The sequence below is a fragment of the Lagenorhynchus albirostris genome, chromosome 13 (assembly GCF_949774975.1).
Source record: "Lagenorhynchus albirostris chromosome 13, mLagAlb1.1, whole genome shotgun sequence".
Lineage (NCBI taxonomy): Eukaryota > Metazoa > Chordata > Mammalia > Artiodactyla > Delphinidae > Lagenorhynchus > Lagenorhynchus albirostris.
The window spans coordinates 50,867,404-50,887,249 of record NC_083107.1 but is presented as its reverse complement, the minus strand read 5'-3'; the positions used below and the strand labels follow the sequence as shown (position 1 = coordinate 50,887,249).

At 47.7% G+C, this 19,846-nt stretch overlaps 1 long non-coding RNA gene across 1 annotated transcript; it reads left to right on the top strand.

The window, feature by feature from the left end:
* The first annotated feature begins 5,715 nt into the window (after positions 1–5,715).
* On the top strand, positions 5,716–18,960 carry LOC132531123 (uncharacterized). The gene is made up of 3 exons (XR_009544021.1): positions 5,716–5,780; positions 10,107–10,237; positions 18,810–18,960. It is a non-coding gene; the product is annotated as an uncharacterized LOC132531123 (long non-coding RNA).
* The last annotated feature ends 886 nt before the right edge of the window (positions 18,961–19,846 follow it).

The following is a 19,846-nucleotide window of genomic DNA, read 5'->3' as shown; positions in this document are numbered from 1 at the left end:
CGCGGGGATAAAAATATTCCTCCCTGAAGGTGCAACCGCGGCACAGCAGATGTCCCTGACTGAGCACTTGGGAAGGAGCTATTAAAAGGAATGTAATTAGGTTGTCATCCTGGGGCCTCCGAGCCAGGCTTCCGAACGCCATCTTTGTTGAAAGTTTTCCAGACGTCAAATATTTGCGGAACCCGATTTACCAAGAAGGTTGTCCTACACAATAGGACTGAGCGCAGCAAAAGCAAAATGACACGTCCGGTCAACGTTGGCCTCAGGCCCTAAGACTCCTTTGTCTGTGTCTTTTGCCCATTTTGGGTCCTGGCCTCTCTCCCTAATTTCCTCTCCCTTCCTCCACACACATAGCCTCCCATCACAATTTGCTCTTAGGAAAGGCTCTCTCAGTCGTTTACCCCTTAGCATGAATGAGGGTAACCCTCTGAGCACTTCTTCCCTCTCCAGGAACTTGGGATTCATGCCTGAGCTCTGTACACTTCAGGGAACAGAAGGCTTTGTCTCCTTTTGTAAAAGGGATGTGAGGCACTGGAGCCATGGTGGGGGGAGTGCCTTCCTAGTGACCCTGCAGTTGTGTCACAGGCAGCTACCTACTAGTCTGTGTCTGGACCCAGTCCTGATTCCAAGCTCCTTTCTTCCTTGGAGTCTGTTGTAATCAGTCCCCTCTGTTCTGCTTTTTTATCCTGCAGGTTCATCTCCCCATCCGTCTTCTTGGCCATTCATCTATCTACGCATCCGACAGTTATTGAGAGGAGCTGTGCTGGGTGGGAAAGAGAGGGGTGAGCACAGCACCCACGAGCCTTGTCATCATGGAGGGAGACAGCATAGAATCAGAAAGACATTCATCAGATAATTCCAGAAATAAGTGGAAACAAAGGAGAAGGAAGTCCATGGTGCTGTGAGGATGTGTTAGAGAGGAAACTGAGCTGTCAGGGACAGCGTGTGTGTGTGTGTGTGTGTGTGTGTGTGTGTGTGTGTGTGTGTGTGTGTGTGTGTGTGTGTGTGTGTGTGTGTGTGTGTGTGTGTGTGTGTGTGTGTGTGTGTGTGTGTTGAGGGGGATATGTGTTATGTGCTTGGTAATTGGTTCCTTCAATTGGAACAGCTTGTGCAAAGGCCCTGGCTGAGCCTGAGAGGAAATAACACAATTTTCACGAGATCTTTCTCCTACTGGACTTCAGGAAACATCAGGGATTGTGGTTATAAAATTTTAAAAGCAGGAAGAAGGAAGGAGAATCTGAAACCGGTTTCTGAAATCCTCTGCCGTAAACAAATTTCTTATAGGGAGTTGAGAGATGGCTCTACAAACAAACAGATTTTCTTTGGTGGCAAAGAGAGCTGGCCCTGACCTCCTCCTCCTCCCAGAGGCCTTTCCTGATATTTCAGCCAGCTTTTTACCCTTTAGCAATATATCACGGTATTTCCCCAGGTCAAGAAGTACTATTTTACAATAGGATTGTTAATGGCCACCTAATACTCCAGAGTAGAGAAAGCCACAGTTTGACTCAATGAAGCCCCTGTTGTTGGACATTTAGCTTGTTTCTAATGCTTTGCAACCCTAAGTAACTCTTCTATGAATGAACATGCTTGTATATCAACTTTGCCCATTCCTTGGACTTTTGCTCAGGATAAATTTTGCTACATAGTAACAAATAAGGGCCAGTTTTACTAAACACAAGTTTTCTTAACTGCTGAGCCTGTATACCTGATATACAGGTATACATATACGTAGTGCTCTTCCCACTCTGCAGGGATCCTGCTGGGTCCTCATCCATCCACTAAATTTGCAAGAAGGGATGGGAGGAGTCTCAGCAGGAAAGAACCTGAGTGGACAGTGGCTAAGGGCTGTGTGTGGGGGGGGATGATCAAGGGCTCAATCACCACTTACCTCTTTCTCCACCTGTTCTTCCCCAACGTAATGGACCCAGTTTGTCTATGCTGGTGGAGGGCTCTGCCCTGATGCTCAGCACTCCACCTGCGTAGACAGAGCCTGAGAGTGGGAGGGGCTAGGACCTCTAGCAGGGAGCTCTCTGCAGGAACTTTCTCCAGAAAGCTCTCAGCCCCGAGAAGAATTGTGGGGCTACATGGAACATATGCCAAAAGAGAGAGTCCCTGGCGGAGACAAGGCTGAGAAACAGGATACCAATCTGTGGTTTAGAGTTCGTTACAGATGTGTTGTGTAAATCACCTAATCTCTCTAGGCCTCTGTTTCTCCATCCATCACATGGAAGTAATCCTCTTTTATCCCTACTTGACCAGGATGATGCAAAGATGAAGTAAATGAATATATATCTACTTAAAATGAGCTACTGATCATGAAAGTATATGGGAATACACAGGCAGAAAAGAAACCAAGATTGAATAAAGCCATAGAGTATAAGTGGGCTTTGTGTTTTATCCCCAGGGCCTAGAACTGTGCCTGGCATATAATAGGCACTCAGTACCTATTTGTAAAATGAATGAAGAAACACATAAACATATACTCCATCCTAGACACATGCTAAGTGCTTCATAGGCATTTTCCCACTTAGCCCTCACAAACAGCTCTTTACCATGGAGGTATAAAATACTCCCATTTTGCAGATATAAAAGCTGAGGCTCAGACTGGTTAAGTAACTGCCAAGCATCATACAGCTAGTGTTTGACAGGATTTAAATTTAAATGTAAGTTCCTCTGATGCCATTCTCTCAACTCTTCCCACCTCTGTTATATGTTGCAGGAGAAAACTTGCTGTGATGTGTGCTCATGTCACTGTGCATTAAATGAGATAGTACTTGTTGAAAGCTGCAGCACCTGGCATGCAGTTAGTGCTCTACGAATATATTATAATACTCTACTCATTAATTTCTATTTTTTATCACTGCATTGTAAGCACCTCAAAGGCAGGGGTTATTCCTCTCCACAAGCAGGACAGAGTAGTTGCCTAACATACCAATTAACTAAAGCATTATTTTTGAATATCATAATGTGGAAGCAGGATTGTTTCCATTAAGGCAGGGCTTTGTGCTTTGTGGACAAAGCTAATCTGACCATGACTTTAATGGGAAGCCAGAGCAGGCCATGACTGTCCAGTGGCCTGGAAACCTGGTGGTCAATAAGGAAATGGGTAGAATCAGACACCAAGGAAAAGAACAGTAACCGTCAAACGGAACTCCCCCTCTGCCCCTCCATTGACACCAGGCGACCATTCTAACAGCCTCTGGCCCCACCCCTAGGGCCTGCAATCTGATAGGCTCAGCAAAGCAGAGGTGGGTGGGGCCTTGGAGAGACTCTGACCCAATCATCTGGCTCCACACTTGCTGCCTGGGACTAGGTGGTACAGGAGGTGACTGGACCCCGCAAGAGAAGTCAGGGGTCCTGGAAAACTTCCCTCCCCCCCAACCCAGAGACAATGCAGGAAAAGAGACTTAGTCTTTCAGTCTTTGGCTTTGCACTTTACTAGCACTGAGCCTCAGTGCCTTCATCTACAAAATGGAATAGTAATTCCTTTTCCATAGGGTTGTAACAATTAAATAAAATATAACATGGAAAATTGCTTAACATAGGTACCTAATTCATTTCAAGTGCTCAAAAAAAATCAGTTGCCTCTGGATACCAATGTGCCTGAGGGCAGGAACTATATTTGAATCACGGCTTGCCTGGGTGCCCTAGTACTTTTAATTGTTCATACAATGTTGAAGAATGAATGCCTGAATGGCTGGAATCCTCCATTCATGCTTCATCCCATCTGGTTAGCTTTGCCTGTTTTTAGTCTCTCAAAAAATCTCTAGAAGATTTAACACGTTAATTGTTTCCCCCACTCCCAGGAGGGCCTGGGTACAACATGAAGGCCTGGGTACCTGGGGAGGAAAAGGGGCACTTTCATAACAAAGACAACTTCATGGTGTGACTAGCCCCTCCCTGGCTGCTTGCACCCTCATTTTGGACCTTCTTGCTCCAGGATGCTAGGACAGTGGCTTTGACCCACTGCGGGCTATATGAAGGATATTAAAGATACATCAGGCTGACAGTGAGGATTTCAGAGGGGCTGAGTTGCCCTTAGGGGTGGAGTGCTGTGTTCCAGTTAGAATTAAGGAATGAACAATTTAGATGAGTGGTTAGAATTGGGGCATTAAGATTAGAGTTTGGAAGTCAACTGGAGTTAGGGTTTGGTTATTAGTTACCATTGAATTTCTGAATGAGAAATGGAGAGTTGCTAGTAGCCAGATATGGTGGGGGCCGTCTCTTTGTTCTAAAATTTAAAATGTTCGATTCCAAGGACCTGCCTCCTTCATTATGGGGAGCCAGAAATTTCTCTCTTCTGACTGGCTCCTCAACAGGCCTGAGTGTACCTGCAGACTGAGCAGGTTAAGCACCTACTACATCTCAGGTGTGTCGTCTAGCATATATGGTCCCCAAAGTGTCCAGGACACAGACCCCTATAATGAAGCTGAGGAGACCAGGATGTGAATGATCTGGTCTAGACCCACCCCTGCCATAGCCCAGTGACTTTGGAGGAAACGTAAATCTCCTAGCCTCACTTTTTCCATCTGGCAAATGGATGTAACCTCAGAGGTCTGTTTGGAAAACCTCAAGTGATCGTGGAGGAAGAACTTTGAAGTGAACATGCTCTCTGGCAGAGTAAGCTGTTCCAAAATGAACTATAAAGCAAAGTCTGGGTAACTTACCCTCAGGAAAGGCTGAAGATCCTCCTTCCCTCCATGAAATTCCAGGTTTTCCAGCCCTTGCCACACTCAACCAGTCTTTCCCAAGACCATTTCCGGCAGGGACTTATGCCTCTGAACAGGAACTGACAAAGAAGCAACTCACACCAAAAACTTTCCAGGCTCCTAGTCCTCCCCAACACACACACGCACGCACGCACGCACACACGCACACCAGCCAGCTCTGGGGCTGCAGTATGTATGACGAATCCTATGAGACACACGGATAAAGTGAGGACTCGACAAATATTTATCACATGAACGAATGAATGAATGAATGAGGGTGTGGGTGAGTAAGTGGCTGCATGAATGAGCAGACACACCCTTAGAGAATGAGATGGCTTCCTAATCCAGGATACTGAGTGCGCTCAAAGAATGTCATTTGGGGCTTTCCTAGTGAGCGCTCCACGACGGAGCCATACCCTCTTCTTTTCCTCGAGCCCCATATGTCTTATTTTCTCCCCAACTTCATTGTGGGGGACTATGTCCTAGACTCCTTTGGGACCAAATATGCTAGACTCAATATGTGGTATATAGTAGTTGCCCAATAAATGTGTGATGAACTGAAGTGGAAGATAAATAAGACTTGGACCCTTACACTTACACCCTCTCTCACTTACAATTTAGTGAGAGAGAAAATATAGGCATATAAGTACTATATGACAAAGCATCACAGGTAACTGGGACCAAAAAAGAGCCAAGGAGTATATGCTATAGGTCAGAGCTGAGAAAACTTACTATGGGTTGAAAAAGCAAGGGAATGCTTCATGAAGGAAGGGAATGAGGTTTAAAGGCTACACCCTGAAGGAAGAGAAAGATTCAGAGGCAAGGGAGAAGGTGACGCTGATAGGGGCAAAGGGCTGTGCCCAGGAGGAAGGCCAGTTCAGAAAACCTGAGTAGATATAGTGTAGCCGGACAGCAGATTCAAGCAGAAGAGTGCGGCATGTGCCACAAGTAGGTGGTGGCGACTGTAGGAGAAGGGATTTGGATCCGGAAGCTAGTGAGGGCGTTTGAGCAGTGGAAGAAGTGCAAGGAATGCTGTGAGGCGTGGAAAGATGATCTGGAGGAGACAGACAGGTAAGCAGCAAGGTGAGCTGCCAACCCTGCTGGGAGGTAACGTGCCAGCACAGGACTGGCCAGAGCCGAGTCTTGGGCAGAGAGACCACTTTCCGTTTCTTTCTTTCATTCATTCAGATATTGATTGCCCCCTAGCAGGCCCCGCACAGGTAAACAGAGCAGATGCCTTCCCGCCTTTCCCGGGCCTGGGTCTCCACTCTCGGCCCCCACCCGTGTGCCCAGCCCCAAGGCTTGGGGCCATACGGGCCAAGGGCGAGGGCTGGGTGTGGAGGTGCAATTGGCTCTGACCTCTCACCTGCAGCTTCTTTCCACGAAACCTCTAACCCCCACGGTCCGGGGTCCCAGGCCCACGTCCTCCTGATCATGCCCCACCCTGACCACCGCCGTCCCCCACCGGCCACACCTGAAAGGGAAGGAATTGCGGGAACGGGGGTTGGCCTGTGGACGAGGCAGCGCCACCAGAATACGGGCTGAGGCCGCGGGCCGGGGCAGGGGGCCGAGGGACGGCCTAGGAAGGCGCTTCCCGCAAACGGCCACACACGCCCAGAGGCTGGGTGGGGCCGTGAGGCGGTGGGGCGCGCAGCCGGCCGGGCGGGAGGAGGGGCGGGGGACGGGGAGCGGGGCTCCGGACGCGCCGAGCGGGTCCTCTGCGCCCCCTGCCGAGCGCCGGCCTCCACTGCACGTGCCGCCGCCGCCGCCGCCGCCCCTGCGCGCCAGGAGCGGGACCCGGCGGCGGGCACGCCCCGGGAACCCCGCCGCCGACTCCTGACCCCTCCCTACCGGTCCGCGGTCTCCGCGTTCCTCCCTGGGAGAAGGGAGGTGGGAATTGGAGGCTTTTTTGTAATGGAAATACAGGCGCTCGCGGAAGTCCCCTGGCCTAGAGCACTTTAGGAGCCGGCCTTACCAGGTGCTTGAAATTCCACCATTAGAGATACCATTCTTTGGAGGGGTGGAGTGGTGACGTCTTCAACTTTTATTGGATATTTTAACGGTGAGGACTTACCAGATATGCCTGGGAAGGGGCTTGGAAGGAGTAGGTAGGCAAAGTCGTTCATTCCTTCTCTCAGTCAAGCTTTTATTAGAGGTCATTTGCCAGGGCCATCCTGAAGGTAACTCAGAGCCAACAGTCATACTGTGGCAGTGCTGGGTTGTGAAAGGCTAGTTTCTCCTGTCACGTTTTGCCTTTTATTAATCACTGGATAATTGAGCCCCCCTACTCCGGGAAGTCTGCCTTGACTTTTGGGGTGTATGGTTACAGGCAAAGTCAGTATCTGTCAGTTTAGCAGGCCAGGTTCTCTGTTTATTTCCCACGAGTTCTGTCTGGTCTCTCCAGGCTCATTCGGTGACCAGGGACAGAAAATCCTCGTCAGCTGGGGCACTTCTCTAAGGGACAAGAATCAAAATATAGAGTACAAGGAGCCAACGCTCCCATTTCCTGTCCAATCAGGGATAAGCCCATGCTCTCCTCAAGAGCCATTTGCATCTGGTCCCACATTCCATATGACCTTCGTGAGCACCCAGCCTGGACAGTCTGTTCTCCAAAGAGAGCCAGGAAGTCACATAAGATCATGAATGCTCCTAAATTTAAGTTAGATCGCCTCTCTTCTCAAATCCCTGACATGGCTACCCGGCTCACTTGGAGTAAAAACTGAAGCTTCTACCTTGGCATGAAGGGTCAAAGTGCTCTGGCCCCTCTCCCACTGCTCTCCTATCGCTCACTCCTGTGACCATATCAGTCCCCTAACTGCTGTCCCTTGAATTCAACAGAGACACTTCCACCTCAGACTCTGGCACTTGCTGTTCCCTCTACCTGGAATGCTGTTTCCCCAGGTGCCCACGTGACCCACTCCCTCCCCTCCTTCAGGTCTATATTTAAATGCCACCTTATGGAGAGGGGCTTTCCCTGACCGTCCTGTCTGAAATAACACCATCATCCTCTGTGCCCTTAGCCCCCTCGATTTTTCTTCTAGCACTTATCACAACCTGACATGTTACTTATGTCTGCTTATTTGTATGTTGTCTGTCTTCCCAACAAGAATGTAAGCTCCAACGAGAACAGAGAACTTTATCCGTTTGTTCCTCATCCAGCACCTAGAAAACAGCCTGGCACACAGTCAGTGCTCAATAAATTTGTGAAATGACTGAATGAGTGTGTCAGGCACTAAGCCAAGTACGGGTACAGGCCATGAATAAGCCTGGGCTCTTGCCCTTGAAGAACAGATGGGCAGACAGGCAAATAATTACAAACCAGAGTGATGAGTATTCCATCCAAGTACAGATGTATGTAAAGTACACTCGAAGGCTCAAGGAAGGAAATAATTCACTCTGCCTGGAAATCAGAGGAAAGCACAAGGATGACATCATCGGGTGGAGGAGAGAGGGAAAAGGCATTCCAAGCCGAGAGAAGAGCGAGAGCAAAGGCAGAGGTGTGAAAATACGAGCTAGAGCAAAGGCAGAGGTGTGAAAATATTTCACTAGTTTGCGGGGGCGTAGCAAGTAGGCTGGCCTGGCTGGAATGCAGGATGCAAGGCAGGTGTGGCAGGGGATAAGTTTGGAAAGACAGATTGAGGATGTATTATTAAGGGCTTGTTAGAATGATGATGATTGACTCTCTAAATTTCAGAACCGTGCCAGGCCTGTGGGGACATTTCAGGGCAAAGAGCTTACTTCTAACCTCAGACAGGGCACCACAGGAACAGCCACGTCCTGCTGCTGGGAAAGGCCTGGGAACACAGTGGGGGTCTCCCCGGGGCCTCAGGCTAGGCTCTGAGGATCCATGGGAGCGATCTGGCAGCACTGCTTGCCTTCCTGTTTCTGATCTAAACAGGACCCTCAGTAAGGACTGTGCCCAGCTCCATGGAGCCCAAGAGTCCTGGGCTACATCACCAAGAGTCCAAGTTTCAAAATGTCCTTATTTTCCAATCTGACTCAAAAGGGTGGGGAGTGGAAAAATTATAGACAGCAGCCATCAAGGGACATTGGCTTAATATAACTGGTGACCTGGGAAACGAGAGAGGCAGAAAATAATTTCCCTCTCAGACTGAGGAGCAGAGAGGGCCTCTTACAGCTCACTCAAAATAAAGACTTTTCCATCAAGCAGAGGGAGAGCATTTGTGTGTTTGCAGGACAAGAAGATTCTTTTCTTTGGCTTCCTCCTTGGTTATGTTGTTCCTCCCCCCCCCACCCATCCCCTTCTCCTGCCGTCTCCGCCCTCAATCCTTCTCTCCTGACTTTTCCTTTCTTTTTCTCTTTTCCCGTGTCCTTCCACCCTGCCCACTTCCCTGCTCTCCTCTCCTCCCCTCCCTCCCTATTCCTTTAACTTAAGCAGGAGACAGCTATTTAAAACTGTTGAGGGATAATTATTTTAAATGGAAAACCATGACTCTTATGCAAATATAAAATGAACACGTGGCTTCTACTTCATTTAACTAATTAATTAATGAGGGAACCAGTAAGATGTTACAGTCAGTTCACAGAATCCAAAACACAGACCCATTTATATAGACAATCAAGGATGGGGGAGGGAACTTGCTAACTGATGCGGAGCTGGCATCTTCGTTTGCATTCCTATGAACAGGATCTTGTGCCTCTGCTGCAGCCCTCCATAAGTTAACATCCATCTCTACAGGGATGCAACATCATGAATGACAATAAAAGGCGCAGATCCCCATAGAATCAGACAACTCAGGAAGGGTCCTCTAGTCTAGACAACAGTCTAGACAACCCCTGACATTCCATTGAAAGGATGCCCAAGGACCTTTGCCCATTTCAAAGTCTTTCACCATTTTTCTTGACAAGACCTCAGAAGAGTACAGGAAAGAGAGGTGGGAGCTGGTTAATTTTCACAAGACTCCAAACTGGTCTCTGTTTAAGGGTGGAAATTGATTCTGGCCCTGGGGCTCAGGACCAGGGCAGAGGGGGGATGAGAAGAATGGTTGCCTGGCCCTGAGAAAAGCTGTGGGTGATGGGGCAGGTGACTGTTGGCCAACACTTCATAAACCTTCATTCCCTTCCTCCTGCCATCAACCTCAAACCTTGGAGACACAGGGAAGTTAAGGGCAAGGGTGGGGCAAATCCACCCCACATGAGGCCAGACCAGTGGAAGTAGTACTGGGCATGAAGGTGGCCATGGGCCTCCTCCGAGTCAGTCCCACTAATGTCCCTGCCATTTGGGTCTTCCCCTAGATGACAGCTTTCAGGACCACCTCACCAGGCTTTCGGGTGCATCTCCTGGGGTCTGTAGCAGTCGCTACACGGCTCATACCTTTGCACTGATCCTATTGCCCACTCCCAGACCTCACCCAAGTTCCCCCTGTCTCTTCCCAGATGTGGCCTTCCTGGACCTCTCTGTCATTATGCAGAGAACGACCAGGGACATGTCCAAGATGCACCTTCTAATGAGATATGTGAGCTTGGGAGCATGAAGCCGCCAGCGAACGTTCCCTGGAGGCCACTGGGTGAGCTGCTTGGCAGATGCTGGGGTGACGGTTGAGGAGGGGATGAGAGAGGGTGGCATTTGCAAAGAAGATGTGATCCCTGCTCTCAGAGAATTTCTAATCTAGCTTGGGAGGCCAAGTACCAAAGAAGCCCCAACAGCTGGTAGCCAGGGGCAGTGTGTGTGGAGAGAGGGATGTTGGGGGCAGGGAGGGAGGCTAGGGAAGCTCTGACCACAGAACCATCCCTAGAGCAGGACAAGGAGACCATCCCTCACCAGCAGAGTTCCTGCAGAATCCCTCATCCCCATGAAAGAAAGGCAGCTACCTTGCTTACCTGTACCCGGAACGGGTGTCTTCACAGCCATATACATAGGGCCTCATCCCCATCCCCCATTTCTTCTTTCCCACCCTTCCAGAAGAAAGAACTGTTTGGCCTGAAGGTAGAAACACCAGGTGGGTAATCAAATGATTAAAAGCATTTCTAGGATACAGAGGTAAGGCAGGTGATGAAACCTGTTCCACCAAACTCAGGGCCTTGAGGCAGGCTTTGAACCAGGTGGAAGACACCCAGGTTTAGTTCTTCTGGCTACTCAGGTAGCAGTGTGATTCAGAGCCAATAATTTCTCAGCTCATCTATCACCAAGGGGGTTGGACCCCCTAATTGATTGATTGACAATTAAATATTTTTATTGTGGCAAAATATTCATACTATAAAAATTTCCATTTTAACCTTCTTTTTTGTGTGTGTGGTATGCGGGCCTCTCACTGTTGTGGCCTCTCCCACTGCAGAGCACAGGCTCCGGACGAGCAGGCTCAGCGGCCATGGCTCACGGGCCCAGCCGCTCCGCGGCATGTGGGATCTTCCCGGACCGGGGCACGAACCCGTGTCCCCTGCATTGGCAGGCGGACTCTCAACCACTGCGCCACCAGGGAAGCCCAATTTTAACCATTTTTAAGTGTACAGTTCAGTAGCATTAAGTACTTCTACATTGCTGTGCAACCATCACCACAATCCATCTCTAGAATTTTTTCATCATCCCAAACGGAAATTCCATAACCATTTAAACAGTAACTCCTGGTTACTCCCCTCCCCCGACTCCCTAATAACCACTTCTCTACTCTGTCACTACATATTTGACTACTCTGGGGACTTCATCTAAGTGAAATCATACAATATTTGTCCTTTTGTGTTTGGCTTATTTCACACAACATAATGTTTTCAAGGTTCATCCATGTTGTAGCATGTGTCAGCGTTTCATTCCTTTGTAAGGCTGAATACAATTCCATTGCATGTATATACCACATCTTCTTTATCCATTCATCTATAAGTGGACACTTGGGTTGCTTCCAAATTCTGGCTATTGTGAATAATGCTACTATGAACATGGGTGTACAAATATCTCTTCCAGTTCCTGCTCTCGATTTTTATATATATATATATATATATATATATATATATATATATATATATATACCCCAAAGTGGAATTGCTGGTTGATAATTCTATGTTTGATTTTTTTGAGGACCCACCGTAGTGTTTTCCATAGTGGCTGCTCCATTGCTACATTCCCAAAGGTTCCAATTTTTCCACATCTGCACCAAAACTTGTTTTCTGGTTTTTTCTGACAATAGCCATCCTAAAGGGTGTGAAGTAGTATCTCATTGTAGTTTTGATTTGCATTTCCCTAATGATTAGTGATGTTAAATATCTTTTCATGTGCTTATTGGCCATTTGTATATCTTCTTTGGAGAAATATCTATTCTGGTCCTTTGCCCATTTTTGCATTGGGTTGTTTTGGTTTTGGTTATTACGGTTTAGGAGTTCTTTCTATATTCTGGATATTAATAACTTATTAAATATATGATGTGCAAATATTTTCTCCCATTCTGTGGGTTGCTTTTCAGTCTCTGTTGATGGTTTCCTTTGGTCCACAAAAGTTTTTAATTTTGATGAAGTCCAAATTGTCTATTTTTTATTTTGTTGCCTATGTCTTTGCTGTCCTATTCAAGAAATCATTGCCAAATCCAGTCTTAAAGCTTTTCACTTACGTTTTCTTCTAAGAGTTTTATAGTTCTAGCTCTTATGTTTACATTTAGTCCATTTTGAGTTAATTTCATTTATGGTCTTAGATAAAGGCCCAACTTCATTCTTTTGCTTGTGGAATCCAGTTTCCCCAGCACCATTTGCTCAATCCCTGATGTCTAAGATCCTGTATCAGTTAGGAATTTTGTTTAGCTTCAAGAAATAGAAGCTGCAGTAGCTTAAACACAGACATTTTTATTATTTCACATAGGAGAAGTCCATGGGTAGGCTGTGCTCAGCTACTGAGAAGGTTCCATGGGGATCTAGGCTTCTTCTATCTTTCTATTCCACCATGCATGACTCCCATTCTAGGTCCACTATGGCTGCTGGAACTCCAGCCAATGTCTGTGAGTTCCAGGCAGCAGGAAGGAGGAAGAGGGAGGGATAAATGAGTACCACTTCCTTTAAGGAGCCTAAGTCCTGAACAATTCCTTAAAATCTCATTGGCCAGGTCTTTTTTTTTCCCTCCAAAAGAGCAAAGTTTATTTCTCTGGTCACATTCCTTATAATGATGTACATTGCTACCAACTTCATTTCTTTGTTCTTTCTGTCTGTGTTCATTATAACAATGTGCCTATATTGCTTATTATGTTTCAGGCATTCATCTTGACATTTATGAATATTCTGCTTAATCGTCATAATAATTCTATAAGGGTAGGTACTATTATTTTTCCACTGTGTCGTTGGCCAGATCTTAATCACGCAGCTGCAAAGGAGTCTGGGAAATACAGACTTTTCTCTGGGTACAGTGCCATCTCAAATAAAATCAGGACACTCTTACCAAGGAAAAAAGGGAGAAGGAATGCTGGCTTAAATATTTAGAAGCCTCTGCTTTGGGCACCTCATCCATCTGTAATTCTGTGGCAATTTGTCTCTTGGAGAAGAAAATGAGAAAATGGTTGCAAAGTGCTCAACAAAATGCTTTGCTCAGGCTGTGTACTCAAAACATGCTAGCTGGGGCTTCTCTGATGGTGCAGTGGTTAAGAATCCACCTGCCAATGCAGGGGACACAGGTTCGATCCCTGGTCGGGGGAGATCCCACCTGCTGCAGAGCAACTAAGCCCGTGCTCCACAACCACTGAGCCTGTGCTCTAGAGCCCGCAAGCCACAACTACTGAGCCCATGAGCCACAACCACTGAAGCCCGCGTGCCTAGAGCCCATGCTCTGCAACAAGAGAAGCCACCGCAATGAGAAGCCCGCGCACCGCAACGAAGAGTAGCCCCTGCTCGCCGCAACTAGAGAAAGCCCGCGTGCAGCAACAAAGACCCAACGCAGACAAAAATAAATAAGTAAATTTATTTTTTTTTAAATGCTAACTATTATTTTCTTTTATTATTCTCTGATCTCAGGCCTTTCCAATATCTGTGCAGAACAGACAGTTCTCTGCTTTGGAGGTGAAAACTGCCCCCCAGGTATCTTCCGCACCAATGCCTTGAATATACCATTAGTGCTCTAAGTCTCTGTTTCTCTATTTAGGCCTTATTTTCAATCAAAAGGGGGTGAAGTAGGAGGGGCACAGGTAGCCTAAGGAATGACACACTCAGCCACTCTCAGCCTCTGTCTGTCTGATGCTTTTTTGCCAGGCTGCTGGCTGGGATCTGGGCTCCAGGGGAATTTGAGTCAGGAGGGGAGGGTCGTACACAGCCCAGAGGATACCAGATGAGTGTGACACTGTGGTGAGGATGAAAAGTGTAGGAAAGGGGCTGGATGGCTGCCTTTATATATGTGCAGAGGTGAGGGCATTTAAAGGTGGTGGAGGACGTGCTTTGCCCCTCTCTGCTGCTCCTGGGCTTATGTGGACACACTGTCAGGCACAGCCCGGTTAATCCCAGTGAAACAGGACAGGATGGGAAGGCCTGGAATCTGAACCAAAACCACCCTTCAGGTGTGTGGAGGTGCTGCAGAACCCAGAGAGAGTGCCAGAAGATGTAGCCAAGCCCAGACAGGGGTCGGCAGTATGGTTACAGAGACCTGAGTTCATTCAGGCCGTCTCCAGAGTGATTGGTCAGAGAGAGGAGGCCGCAGACAGCGCCATGCTGGGCTGCAAAAGTCCCTCCTGGGAAGACTGTTCGGACCTCTATCCTTGGGGCAAGGTGTCAGCAGGTACACACCGCCAGGGAGAGGAGTGCAGCTGGAGCTGGCCACGTCAGAAACTGGGCCACACGGGGCCCATTTAGTAGCAGAAGAGGGGACCAAAGTCAACTCCAGGAGCTGTGATACTCAGAGCATTGGATCACAGTATGGCCAGACTCCCACCAGTCAGGGCAGACACAGGCCTCAGAACTGGGGCAGGGTCCTGGAAGCCTCCTACTGGGCCAAGGGCCAACCCTTTACCTTGTGGATCATGGGAAGGTCCCGGGGGCTGTGGCACAGGGGCTGGGGGGCTGGGTTGGCAGAGGGCACTCAGGGGATCTGTGGCTGCAGTTCGTTACTCACTGATATTAACATATTTCAGTAGTTTAACCACTGGTACAACTGAAACCATTTATGAATCAGCCTTGACCCCAAGGGGACAATAAGTATTGACTTTCCTACAGTTTAGGGTCAGCGGGATGGACTTGCTCAGAGCTGAAAGAACAGTGGGCTCCTTCCACACACTCAGGCGCACACTCACCCCATTTTATTGGACCCCTCAGTGTAGGGGTCCTGGGTGGACCTTCGGATTTCTGTCTTGGCTGAATCAGCGCTCTGACTTGGGCCCAGGGACAGGTGTGCAGGTACCTGGGGCTGGTATTTGCTGGAGATACGTGAGCCAGAGGCAAGCAAAGGCCAGATTCTGAGGTAAGGTCAGCCGCCTGCAGGGTCAGCTTCCGGGGAGAAGACAGCACGAACAGGAACTGGGACAGAGCCAACAGCAGGGGACAGGCACCAGGGCCCGGGGACCTCCTGGTGGTGTGCAGGGGGTGACGCCTATGGCCACGTCTGGGGTGAGGGAGCTGTTTAGGCCTGACCTCCTGTTGGTGCTGCCAGACCCCAGGGGAGAGCTAGGAAGAGGCCACAAGAGTCCGTGCTGGCCAGGTCAAAGGCAACCCGTTCCGCTCAGTGGTGAGCAAACACGGCACTCCCCAGTTAGAAGCATAAATAGCTGTCAGACAGGGTCAATGGAAGCATGTTCTGGACGGATGATTGGGTGACCGTCAGGAATAACTTCAGGAAGACTTAGATTCCAGGGGACATGGTGGAAAGAGAATCTACATGGGACACAGGGGCTCCAGTTTCCTCTCTAAGCTCTGCCATTAACAGGCTGTGTGACCTCAGGTGAGTCACTGCCCAGCTCAGGGCCACATTTCCTCTACCCGCAAAATGAGGGCTCCAGCTTTGACCTCGCAAGGATCTCAGGGGGAGAGATCATGATCAGAGGAAGAGCCAACCCTGAGTGAGTTGAGGACCAGCCAGGGACTGCTCAGAGTATATCACAGTGGGATTTAGCTTCGCCATCTGGGAAGACTCCTGAAATTCCCAATCCAGAAAATGCAGGGGGGCAAATGTTGTTCGAAACTTGGCCTGCTTCCAGTGATGCTCAGATCTCAGACACACATCAAGTCCAGAAGCAAGAGGCAGGACTTCCCTGGTGGTGCAGTGGTTGAGAGTCCGCCTGCTGATGCAGGGGATACGGGTTCGTGCCCTGGTTCGGGAAGATCCCACATGCCGCGGAGCGGCTGGGCCCGTGAGCCATGGCCGCTGAGCCTGCGCGTCTGGAGCCTGTGCTCCGCAACGGGAGAGGCCACAACAGTGAGAGGCCCGCGTACCGCAAAAAAAAAAAACAAAAACAGAAGGAAGAGGCAGAATTATCTTGAAACCAAAGGAGCTTCAGCCTCCTCCACTTGCAAGGGCCCCTTTCAAGATCTTGGAGAGGCCCAGGCCATATGTTCACATTTTTTCCCTTACGGAGCATATCCCCAAATTGTATAAGGTTTAAGCCCCACAAAACCTGGCCCCAGCCCTGTCAGTTGCCCTGGGATTTGGAGCCATTATTATGGCAGGTGGAGCACGCTGACAAGCACCCATTCTAATCAGATGGGCAAGGCTCAGCAGCAGACAGCAGGCGGCCACACCCGTGGTGGCTTGACGTGACTTATTCACCTGTGTCTGACAAAAAAAAAAAAAAAAAAAACCATACACACCTATCCCACTTTCACCTTCATTATCACATTCAATCTTCCCCACAAGCCTGACCAGTCTTATCACCTGTGATTTAGATGATGAAACTGAGGCTCAGAGAAGCTAAGTTTGCAAGGCTGGCTGGAGACAGAAGCAGGATGCAAACCCAGGACTTTCTTAGGACCAGTCCAGGGCTCTTCAGTTTTCCGATTCAGGACCAGACACAGTCGTCCTAAAGCATAGCATAAAGACATTCACCCCAAATCTGCCTGGAGAGACTGCCAGTGGCACAGACATCTCCACCTTGGTTCTGGGGACAAAGGAGGCACACGTGGGGATAAAGAACATAACATGACTTAGAATCATAGGACCACAACCGTTCAAGAACTTCGGGAACGAGAGGGTTTTTCGATTTTCCCCTTATTTTCTTCCTGAACTTTGCATTCCTACTCAAAACACAAGTCATTTGGATCAGCTATATTTATACTAAATATAAACACAAATGTTCAAACATGGCAGTAATTCAGTTGGCAATAGTTTCTCTACAATATCAAGCCTGCAAACAACTAGAGGTTTAGGGGCCCAACATAAACACACACACACACAAGCACACACATGCCTCCCTGTGACAACTCGAGTCTCTCAAAGCCACACACCACATCAATAAAAGACAAAAACCACATGATCATCTCAATAGATGCAGAAAAAGCATTTGATAAAATTCAACATCCATCATGATAAAAACCCTTACAAAAGTGGATATAGAAGGAACATATCTCAACATAATGAAAGCTATTTATGACAAACCCACAGCCAATATAATACTCAATAGTGAAAAGCTGAAAGTCTTCCCACTAAAGTCTGGAACAAGATAAGGATGCCCACTCTCACCACTTATATTCAACATAGTATTGGAAGACATAGCCACAGCAATCAGACAAGAAAAAGAAATAAAAGATATTCAAATTGGTACGGAAGAGGTAAAATTGTCATTATAGGCAGATGACATGATACTATATATAGAAAACCCTAAAGACTCCACACCAAAACTACTAGAACTGATAGATGAATTCAGCAAGGGAGCAGGACAAGACTAACATACAGAACTCAGTTGCATTTCTTTACACTAACAATGAAATATCAGAAAGGGAATGTAAACGAACAATCCCTTTTAAAATCACATTTAAAAAAAAAAAAAAAAATCACATTTAAAAAAAGGAAAATACTTATGAATAAATCTCACCAAGAAGATGAAAGACTTTTATCCTGAGAACTACAAAACGTTAGTAAAGGAAACTGAAGATGATTCAAAGAAATGGAAAGATATCTCCTCCTCAAACCACAACTTTGTGGGAGAGGGAGGTCCAGCCTCCACCCCACATGTGAGCCAGATCTTTAGACTTGGTTTGGTCTAGTGCAACATCCCCACCCAGGAAACCTCATGACAAAACCCACCAACCAGAACAGCTGGCAAGGAAAACAGCTGCAGAGAGAGCTGCCCAGATCCCTCCAGTTGCTTTATTCTAATGAGGCCACCTGGGACCCCAGCCTAAATAGGGCCCAGTCTCAGGGGCACTTGAGAAACTATGCATGTGACCCCTCTAGGGCAGGATTCCAAACCTAGGGAGCTTGCCGAGGAGCAGTTTGTAGGAACCGTGCTGACCTTTTTGACCTCACCTCAGAAGGTGGTGTCTACATTCTCAACCCAGAGCACCCCAGCAGACTGGGATTCATTGGAAGGCAGCTTTGAATGTTCCTACAACTTTCTGGCTTTAAAAAGGGAACCCCTCTCCATTCTCCTGTAATTTGGCAAAATGGGATCTCTTCCAGCCCCCTTATATATTCCAATCCAGTTCTTTCTTTTTTTCTGATAGGTGAGTCTAAACCCTTCCTACACTATTCCTCAGTGGATTTTCCTCCCTCTGTCTAATCCCTGCTCATTCCTCTGGCTCTTCTGCCAACAGGTGCAATCTGCTCTTTTGAGGTGTCACAGCCAGGATTTAGGGTTGTGTTGAGAGACATAGAGGGAAATTCCCAGCTAATTCCATTGAAATGGCCCTTTATCTTATGGCTTATGTAGCAGTCAGCCTCCAAGGTGACCATACAATGGCTCTGCCCCTGACATTCACATCCTTGTATAGTCCCTTCCCACCATGGGCTGACCTGTGTGATCAACAGGGCATTGTGGACATGATGGAATGTAACTTCAGAAGCTAGGTCATAAAAGACGTTGCAGCCTTCACCTAGAATAACTACTAGAATAATTTGCCAGAGTTCCAAACAGTTCTCTGTCCTCTGTCCTCTGGGATCGCTTGCTCCGGCAGAAGCCAGCTGCTGTGTTGTGAGGACACTCAAGCTGCCCTATGGAGAAGTCCATGTGGTAATGAATTGAGGCTTTCTGCTAACAGCCAGCATGAACTTGCCACCCATGTGAGAGAGCCAGCGTGGAAGTGGATCCTCTAACCCCAATCATGGCTTCAGACAACTGCAGCCCTGACTGACATCTTGATCCTGCAACCTTATGAGAGACCCAGAGACAGAACTACCCAGCTATGCTACTCCCAAATTCCTGGCCAACAGAAAATGTGAGATAATAAGTGTTTACTGTTTATTATTATTATTATTATTAGTGTTTACTGTGTTAAATCAGTAAGTTTGGGGGTAATCTGTTACACAACATTAGATAACTAATACAATTAATAATATTATACACCAAAGCAAAAGGGGACAGAGTACAGAGGACTGCTTGGAACTCTGCCAAATTATGCTCGTTCTGGTGGGATGCCCAGGCCTCTGTGGTCCCAGTGATGGGCACGTGATCCCTGCTTGGCACATCGTACTCTGTCTCCTTGGCTCCTTTCTAACTGAAGCTTCTGGAAGTCTGAGTTGAACTTCTTTCTCTTGCAAATGAAAGAGACCTGAGATAAGAGGATCTCACATGGAGAAAAGCGGCACAAAGTAGAAAGATGAGGACAACGTTCAAGGGCTCTGTACTTCAGCTCAATCAAAGAGTAACAAGGAAAAAGTTCCTAGTAACTGGAATGTGCATTTCCTTAACTGTTTTTGGTATGAATTCCTATGCCTTACTCTTTTGAAGGGAGAGGGTGACACTATTTGCTTCCACCTATTTAATTAAATGGATCAAACTCAGTATTGGATTTTATGGAGCTGCATTTTTTTCTCCTACAATTAAGGAAAAGAGGAAAAAGTTTGTCTCCATGTTCTGCGTATGGAAATAGATAGCTAAGGGGGGCGGGGGCGCAAGAGTTGGAGAAAGTATGGTCCCTCTCTTTTAATAACTTACATCTAAATAGACAATCACCTCTACTGGGAAGAAATGCTACAATTGCTAGGGCACAAGGCACATGCCGTCACAGCTTCTGAAGTCAGCTGGCCAGACCTTCCAATCTGAGTCTGAAATAAACTCTGGCTGTAAACTTCTAGG